The sequence below is a fragment of the Homarus americanus genome, unplaced genomic scaffold (assembly GCF_018991925.1).
Source record: "Homarus americanus isolate GMGI-L3 unplaced genomic scaffold, GMGI_Hamer_2.0 scaffold40564, whole genome shotgun sequence".
In the NCBI taxonomy this organism is placed as follows: domain Eukaryota; kingdom Metazoa; phylum Arthropoda; class Malacostraca; order Decapoda; family Nephropidae; genus Homarus; species Homarus americanus.
The window spans coordinates 1-6,654 of NW_024737901.1; the positions used below are offsets into that span (position 1 = coordinate 1).

The following is a 6,654-nucleotide window of genomic DNA, read 5'->3' on the forward strand; positions in this document are numbered from 1 at the left end:
TCAAATCTGAAATAAGTCATTAAACCGTCAACCTTTATAGACAAATTATACTTATATCAAGTCCAAATATCCACTTATATCAAGACAAATCAACTTGTATAACAACAATTCAGAGAACAACACTCGCAGCACAATTAGTAGGTAGGCTATAACCTGTAATATTTGATCAGTAACATTAACTATGATCGGTACACAATAGTTACTGTTCAAGTTTAATCATTTACCTATTATACAGTACAGCATTAATTTAGCACAAAATTACTGGCAAAATACTATATTTAAGTTGAACTGAACCCCCTCCCCCCTAAAAATACCCCATTTGTTGGTACAGTTTCCTGCCTTTTCCAGTATTGTATTTTTAAAACGTATATACAGTACACTCGCACCGAGCGCGAGGTGGCCGACGGGAAGTGATATTGCAAGTGTCTCGAACCCCTCCGTGCCAGCAAGCTGGGGCCGAGGCAGGCATTGCATGGTATGTCTGGCAGCGAGAAAATAATTTTAGGAGAAAAGTCAGAAGCCAGCCAGCATTAAAGACTTCACCAGTTGCCCTACATACACAATTACCAAGATTTAAATCGTGTAGTACCTTAGTATGAAATCAAACCATTTCTTACAAATGCTGGAGATTAAGGATTTAGGGCTGCTTATTTTTGGAAAATCAATATTTTGACAACGTGAAAAACTAACTTTCAGATCAAAGATGGTCTACATATTTAAGAATAATACCCTGTATCTAAAGGCTTTTAAACCATGTTAAAAGATATTTAAAAAATATGTAATTATCAAAATAAGTTAATTACTTCTATGAAGATGAACAAATCTCCTTAAAACAAAACTAAAACCACAACGCATAGCTACAGTACTGTAGGCCTACTATAAGTTAAGTAGCAGAACAAGCTTCCGACGCAGTAAATAACAGTCTCATAATCTAGAAACTAACAGTCTGTACTGGCTTCACGGTCCTCGAATGAATAATATTGTAACTAAAAATTAAGTAATGTAGTCTTTGTACAACTGTAATGCAATAAAATAAGAACACACATCTACAGTACGTCTCTATAGCCAAAATATATACCAAATCTTGTGAAGTACGTCCGAATAAACACTTAAAATATTTAACATTAAATCTTCGTGAACATGAAATTAACCACAATTAACACATACCGCATAGGAACAGGGTTGCCACATGTACGACAAGCTTCACGGCCAAATTTTTGGATGGAAAGCACAAAGATATTTTTGCAATCCACACAAAATAAAAATCTCCCCCACAATATGCACTTAAAATGTCGCAATCAAACAAAATTTTCACTTATAATTCAGAGCCCAATAATTACATAAACATAATATCTGTAATCTACAGTGAAGATTAACCATAAACTCAAATGGTGGTGGAGCATGATAATGGTGGAGTCCAGTTCGTCACCGTCCCCTGGTTCTTCCTTCTCGTACGTGATTGCAGAGTTAAATAGCTCCACCATGTGTGGTGTTACTTTCAAATCTGCAACATTTTCCTTGGAACTGGAGCATTTTCACTTCCATCACGGGCTATACTAACACAGACGAATTTTTCTTCCCATAATTTGTTATATTTTCTACCACTGTCGTAAGACACTTTGCAAAAACTAATCATTTTGAAAACTATCAATCAGAATTTCAGAAAGTAACTCAGATGGCTTTGTAAACTATAAAGCAGGGGTTCTCAACCAGGGTGAATTTCCCCCCTCAGGTTTTCAGAGACGGGGGAAAACTGATACTAATATGGAAATAATAAAGGATTTTCAGTATTATATGCATATTATTTGGAATGCAATTTTTGAGGCAGACAATCTTGGAAAGGAGGGGGGAATGACATTCTGACATATGGTGAAAAGAGTGCATGGAGCAAACAAGGTTGAGAACCACTGCTATAAAGCTTAACCCATATGCTGGACACGTTTCAATTGAGAAATTTGAAAATCTGTTAGACATGTCTTCAAAATCCACTAGATGAGGTATTAACACAAAATTCGGCCAAATAGTTTGCCCGTCACCAACCACTTTCCACGGCCGAAGTAGAAAAATTTGACAACTAGTCTTAGCGAGTCCCAGAGATAACTGATTCGAGTAAGTGACAGCAACAACGTCGTGGACCCCCCTCCTTCTTCTTCTACACTGTAATACATCGTAACATATTAAACCACACACACTTTGGCTTCTACATTAGATATAATTACTTTGCCTAAACTACTATTCATGTAGCCTTACCACAGTAGTAGTATAAAATCTAACCTTACATGAGCCACTCTTTCTATAATAATTAAATATCCATTCTTGAAACTTATGAATACAACAAATTTTGCTCATAATTCTCTTCCAACAGGTTATGCAAGTCAGGAACATTGTACAACAATAGTTATGCTCACCTTTATAAGACTTCAGCCAATGTCAAATAGCCAAGAATGCTCTTCCACCTCCCACACACTTCTGAAATAAAAAATAAAAACGTCAACATTTATAGAAAAATTATTAAAATTTACCCTTGTACAAGACTTTCTTTTTTCCCCAAAAATGTATCGCAAATTACCCTTCGTCTAATGCGCCGTACGCGTAGGTGACTAGCTAGCAAGTCTGAGACGAGCAGTAGTCTACTAAGCACAAACATTACGTTCCTAATATTACTGAAAAACAAACAAAATTATCACAAACTTACGGCAAATTGGACGAAGATGTAAATAATGGCTTAAAAGCAGAGGGAACCTCACAGTATTCACCAATAAAACTATTTCTTTTTAACTATGGTAAATTTAATTTATGCTCACCTGTATATTGTATATAAAGGCTTCAGCCAAGGTCAAATACCCTACAAAGGTCATCCACCTCCCACTCAAATCTGAAATAAGTCATTAAGCGTCAACCTTTGGAATGGTATATACTTACTTATCAAGTCCAAACTCATATATCAGAACAAATCGCTTCAATTCGAAGAACAACCCTCCTTTGGTAAGTAGGTATAACACCAATATTTGATCACCTAACATTAACTATAATTCGATTTTAATGATTACTGTTCGATTAAATCATTTACCTATTATACCGGTACAGCATTAATTTAGCACAAAATTGCTGGCAAAAATACTATATTTAAGTTGAGACTGACCCCCCTAAAAATACCCCATTTGTTGGTACAGTTCCTGCCTTTTCCAGTATTGTATTTTTAAAACGTATATACACTCGCACCGAGCGCGAGGTGGCCGACGGGAAGTGATATTGCAAGTGTTCTCGAACCCCTCCGTGCCAGCAAGCTGGGGCCGAGGCAGGCATTGCATGGTATGTCTGGCAGCGTAGGAAGACGAGAGGAAAAGTCAGTCAGCCAGCATTAAAAGAGTTCACCAGTTGCCCTCATATTAACACAATTACCAAGATTTAAAATCGTGTAAAGTACCTTAGTATGAAATTTAAACTACTTTCTTACAAATGCTGGAGACTAAGGGATTTAGGTCAAGCTTATTTTTGGAAAAATCAATATTTTGACAACGTGAAAACTAACTTCTTCGTATCGTAAAGATGGTCTACATATTTAAGAATACCCTGTATCTATAAAGGCTTTTTAAAACCTACAAGCAAAGCATACTTAAAATATGTAATTATTTCAAAATAAGTTAACAATTACTCTATTTTTTTTTTAAAGATGAACAAATCCTTAAACAAAACTAAAACCACAACGACAGCTACAGTACTGTAGGCCTACTATAAGTTATAGCAGAATGTTTCCGATTTTGTGCAACAACAGTTCCGTTAACGGAAACTAACAGTCTCGTGTACTCGTCTTCACGGTCCTCGAATGAATAATATTGTAACTAAAAATTAAGTAATGTAGTCTTTGTACAACTGTAATGCAATAAAATAAGAACACACATCTACAGTACGTCTCTATAGCCAAAATATATACCAAATCTTGTGAAGTACGTCCGAATAAACACTTAAAATATTTAACATTAAATCTTCGTGAACATGAAATTAACCACAATTAACACATACCGCATAGGAACAGGGTTGCCACATGTACGACAAGCTTCACTGCCAAATCTTTTTGGATGGAAAGCACAAAGATATTTTTGCAATCCACACAAAATAAAAATCTCCCCCACAATATGCACTTAAAATGTCGCAATCAAACAAAATTTTCACTTATAATTCAGAGCCCAATAATTACATAAACATAATATCTGTAATCTACAGTGAAGATTAACCATAAACTCAAATGGTGGTGGAGCATGATAATGGTGGAGTCCAGTTCGTCACCGTCCCCTGGTTCTTCCTTCTCGTACGTGATTGCAGAGTTAAATAGCTCCACCATGTGTGGTGTTACTTTCAAATCTGCAACATTTTCCTTGGAACTGGAGCATTTTCACTTCCATCACGGGCTATACTAACACAGACGAATTTTTCTTCCCATAATTTGTTATATTTTCTACCACTGTCGTAAGACACTTTGCAAAAACTAATCATTTTGAAAACTATCAATCAGAATTTCAGAAAGTAACTCAGATGGCTTTGTAAACTATAAAGCAGGGGTTCTCAACCAGGGTGAATTTCCCCCCTCAGGTTTTCAGAGACGGGGGAAAACTGATACTAATATGGAAATAATAAAGGATTTTCAGTATTATATGCATATTATTTGGAATGCAATTTTTGAGGCAGACAATCTTGGAAAGGAGGGGGGAATGACATTCTGACATATGGTGAAAAGAGTGCATGGAGCAAACAAGGTTGAGAACCACTGCTATAAAGCTTAACCCATATGCTGGACACGTTTCAATTGAGAAATTTGAAAATCTGTTAGACATGTCTTCAAAATCCACTAGATGAGGTATTAACACAAAATTCGGCCAAATAGTTTGCCCGTCACCAACCACTTTCCACGGCCGAAGTAGAAAAATTTGACAACTAGTCTTAGCGAGTCCCAGAGATAACTGATTCGAGTAAGTGACAGCAACAACGTCGTGGACCCCCCTCCTTCTTCTTCTACACTGTAATACATCGTAACATATTAAACCACACACACTTTGGCTTCTACATTAGATATAATTACTTTGCCTAAACTACTATTCATGTAGCCTTACCACAGTAGTAGTATAAAATCTAACCTTACATGAGCCACTCTTTCTATAATAATTAAATATCCATTCTTGAAACTTATGAATACAACAAATTTTGCTCATAATTCTCTTCCAACAGGTTATGCAAGTCAGGAACATTGTACAACAATAGTTATGCTCACCTTTATAAGACTTCAGCCAATGTCAAATAGCCAAGAATGCTCTTCCACCTCCCACACACTTCTGAAATAAAAAATAAAAACGTCAACATTTATAGAAAAATTATTAAAATTTACCCTTGTACAAGACTTTCTTTTTTCCCCAAAAATGTATCGCAAATTACCCTTCGTCTAATGCGCCGTACGCGTAGGTGACTAGCTAGCAAGTCTGAGACGAGCAGTAGTCTACTAAGCACAAACATTACGTTCCTAATATTACTGAAAAACAAACAAAATTATCACAAACTTACGGCAAATTGGACGAAGATGTAAATAATGGCTTAAAAGCAGAGGGAACCTCACAGTATTCACCAATAAAACTATTTCTTTTTAACTATGGTAAATTTAATTTATGCTCACCTGTATATTGTATATAAAGGCTTCAGCCAAGGTCAAATACCCTACAAAGGTCATCCACCTCCCACTCAAATCTGAAATAAGTCATTAAACCGTCAACCTTTATAGACCAATTATACTTATATCAAGTCCAAATATCCACTTATATCAGAACAAATCAACTTGTATAACAACAATTCAGAGAACAACCCTCACAGCACAATTAGTAGGTATAACCTGTAATATTTGATCACTAACATTAACTATGATCGGTACACAATAGTTACTGTTCAAATTTAATCATTTACCTATTATACAGTACAGCATTAATTTAGCACAAAATTACTGGCAAAATACTATATTTAAGTTGAACTGAACCCCCTCCCCCCTAAAAATACCCCATTTGTTGGTACAGTTCCTGCCTTTTCCAGTATTGTATTTTTAAAACGTATATACACTCGCACCGAGCGCGAGGTGGCCGACGGGAAGTGATATTGCAAGTGTTCTCGAACCCCTCCGTGCCAGCAAGCTGGGGCCGAGGCAGGCATTGCATGGTATGTCTGGCAGCGTAGGAAGACGAGAGGAAAAGTCAGTCAGCCAGCATTAAAAGAGTTCACCAGTTGCCCTCATATTAACACAATTACCAAGATTTAAAATCGTGTAAAGTACCTTAGTATGAAATTTAAACTACTTTCTTACAAATGCTGGAGACTAAGGGATTTAGGTCAAGCTTATTTTTGGAAAAATCAATATTTTGACAACGTGAAAACTAACTTCTTCGTATCGTAAAGATGGTCTACATATTTAAGAATACCCTGTATCTATAAAGGCTTTTTAAAACCTACAAGCAAAGCATACTTTAAATATGTAATTATTTCAAAATAAGTTAACAATTACTCTAATTTTTTTTTAAAGGTGAACAAATCCTTAAACAAAACTAAAACCACAACAACAGCTACAGTACTGTAGGCCTACTTTAAGTTATAGCAGAATGTTTCCGATTTTGTGCAACAACA

The 6,654-nt window shown here is 35.9% G+C and overlaps 1 long non-coding RNA gene across 6 annotated transcripts; it reads right to left on the minus strand.

The window, feature by feature from the left end:
- Positions 1-1,298: 1,298 nt before the first annotated feature.
- Positions 1,299-6,550, minus strand: LOC121873613. Of its 6 annotated transcripts, none has more exons than XR_006090283.1 (9): positions 5,663-6,550; positions 5,267-5,327; positions 4,899-5,015; positions 4,236-4,486; positions 4,024-4,071; positions 2,805-2,875; positions 2,409-2,469; positions 2,041-2,157; positions 1,299-1,759 (listed from the first exon to the last, which is right to left on the minus strand). It is a non-coding gene; the product is annotated as an uncharacterized LOC121873613 (long non-coding RNA). The 6 variants fall into 6 exon arrangements; XR_006090282.1 differs by having other exon boundaries at positions 1,299-1,628; positions 4,236-4,617; XR_006090279.1 differs by having other exon boundaries at positions 4,236-4,617.
- Between the last annotated feature and the right edge of the window lie 104 nt (positions 6,551-6,654).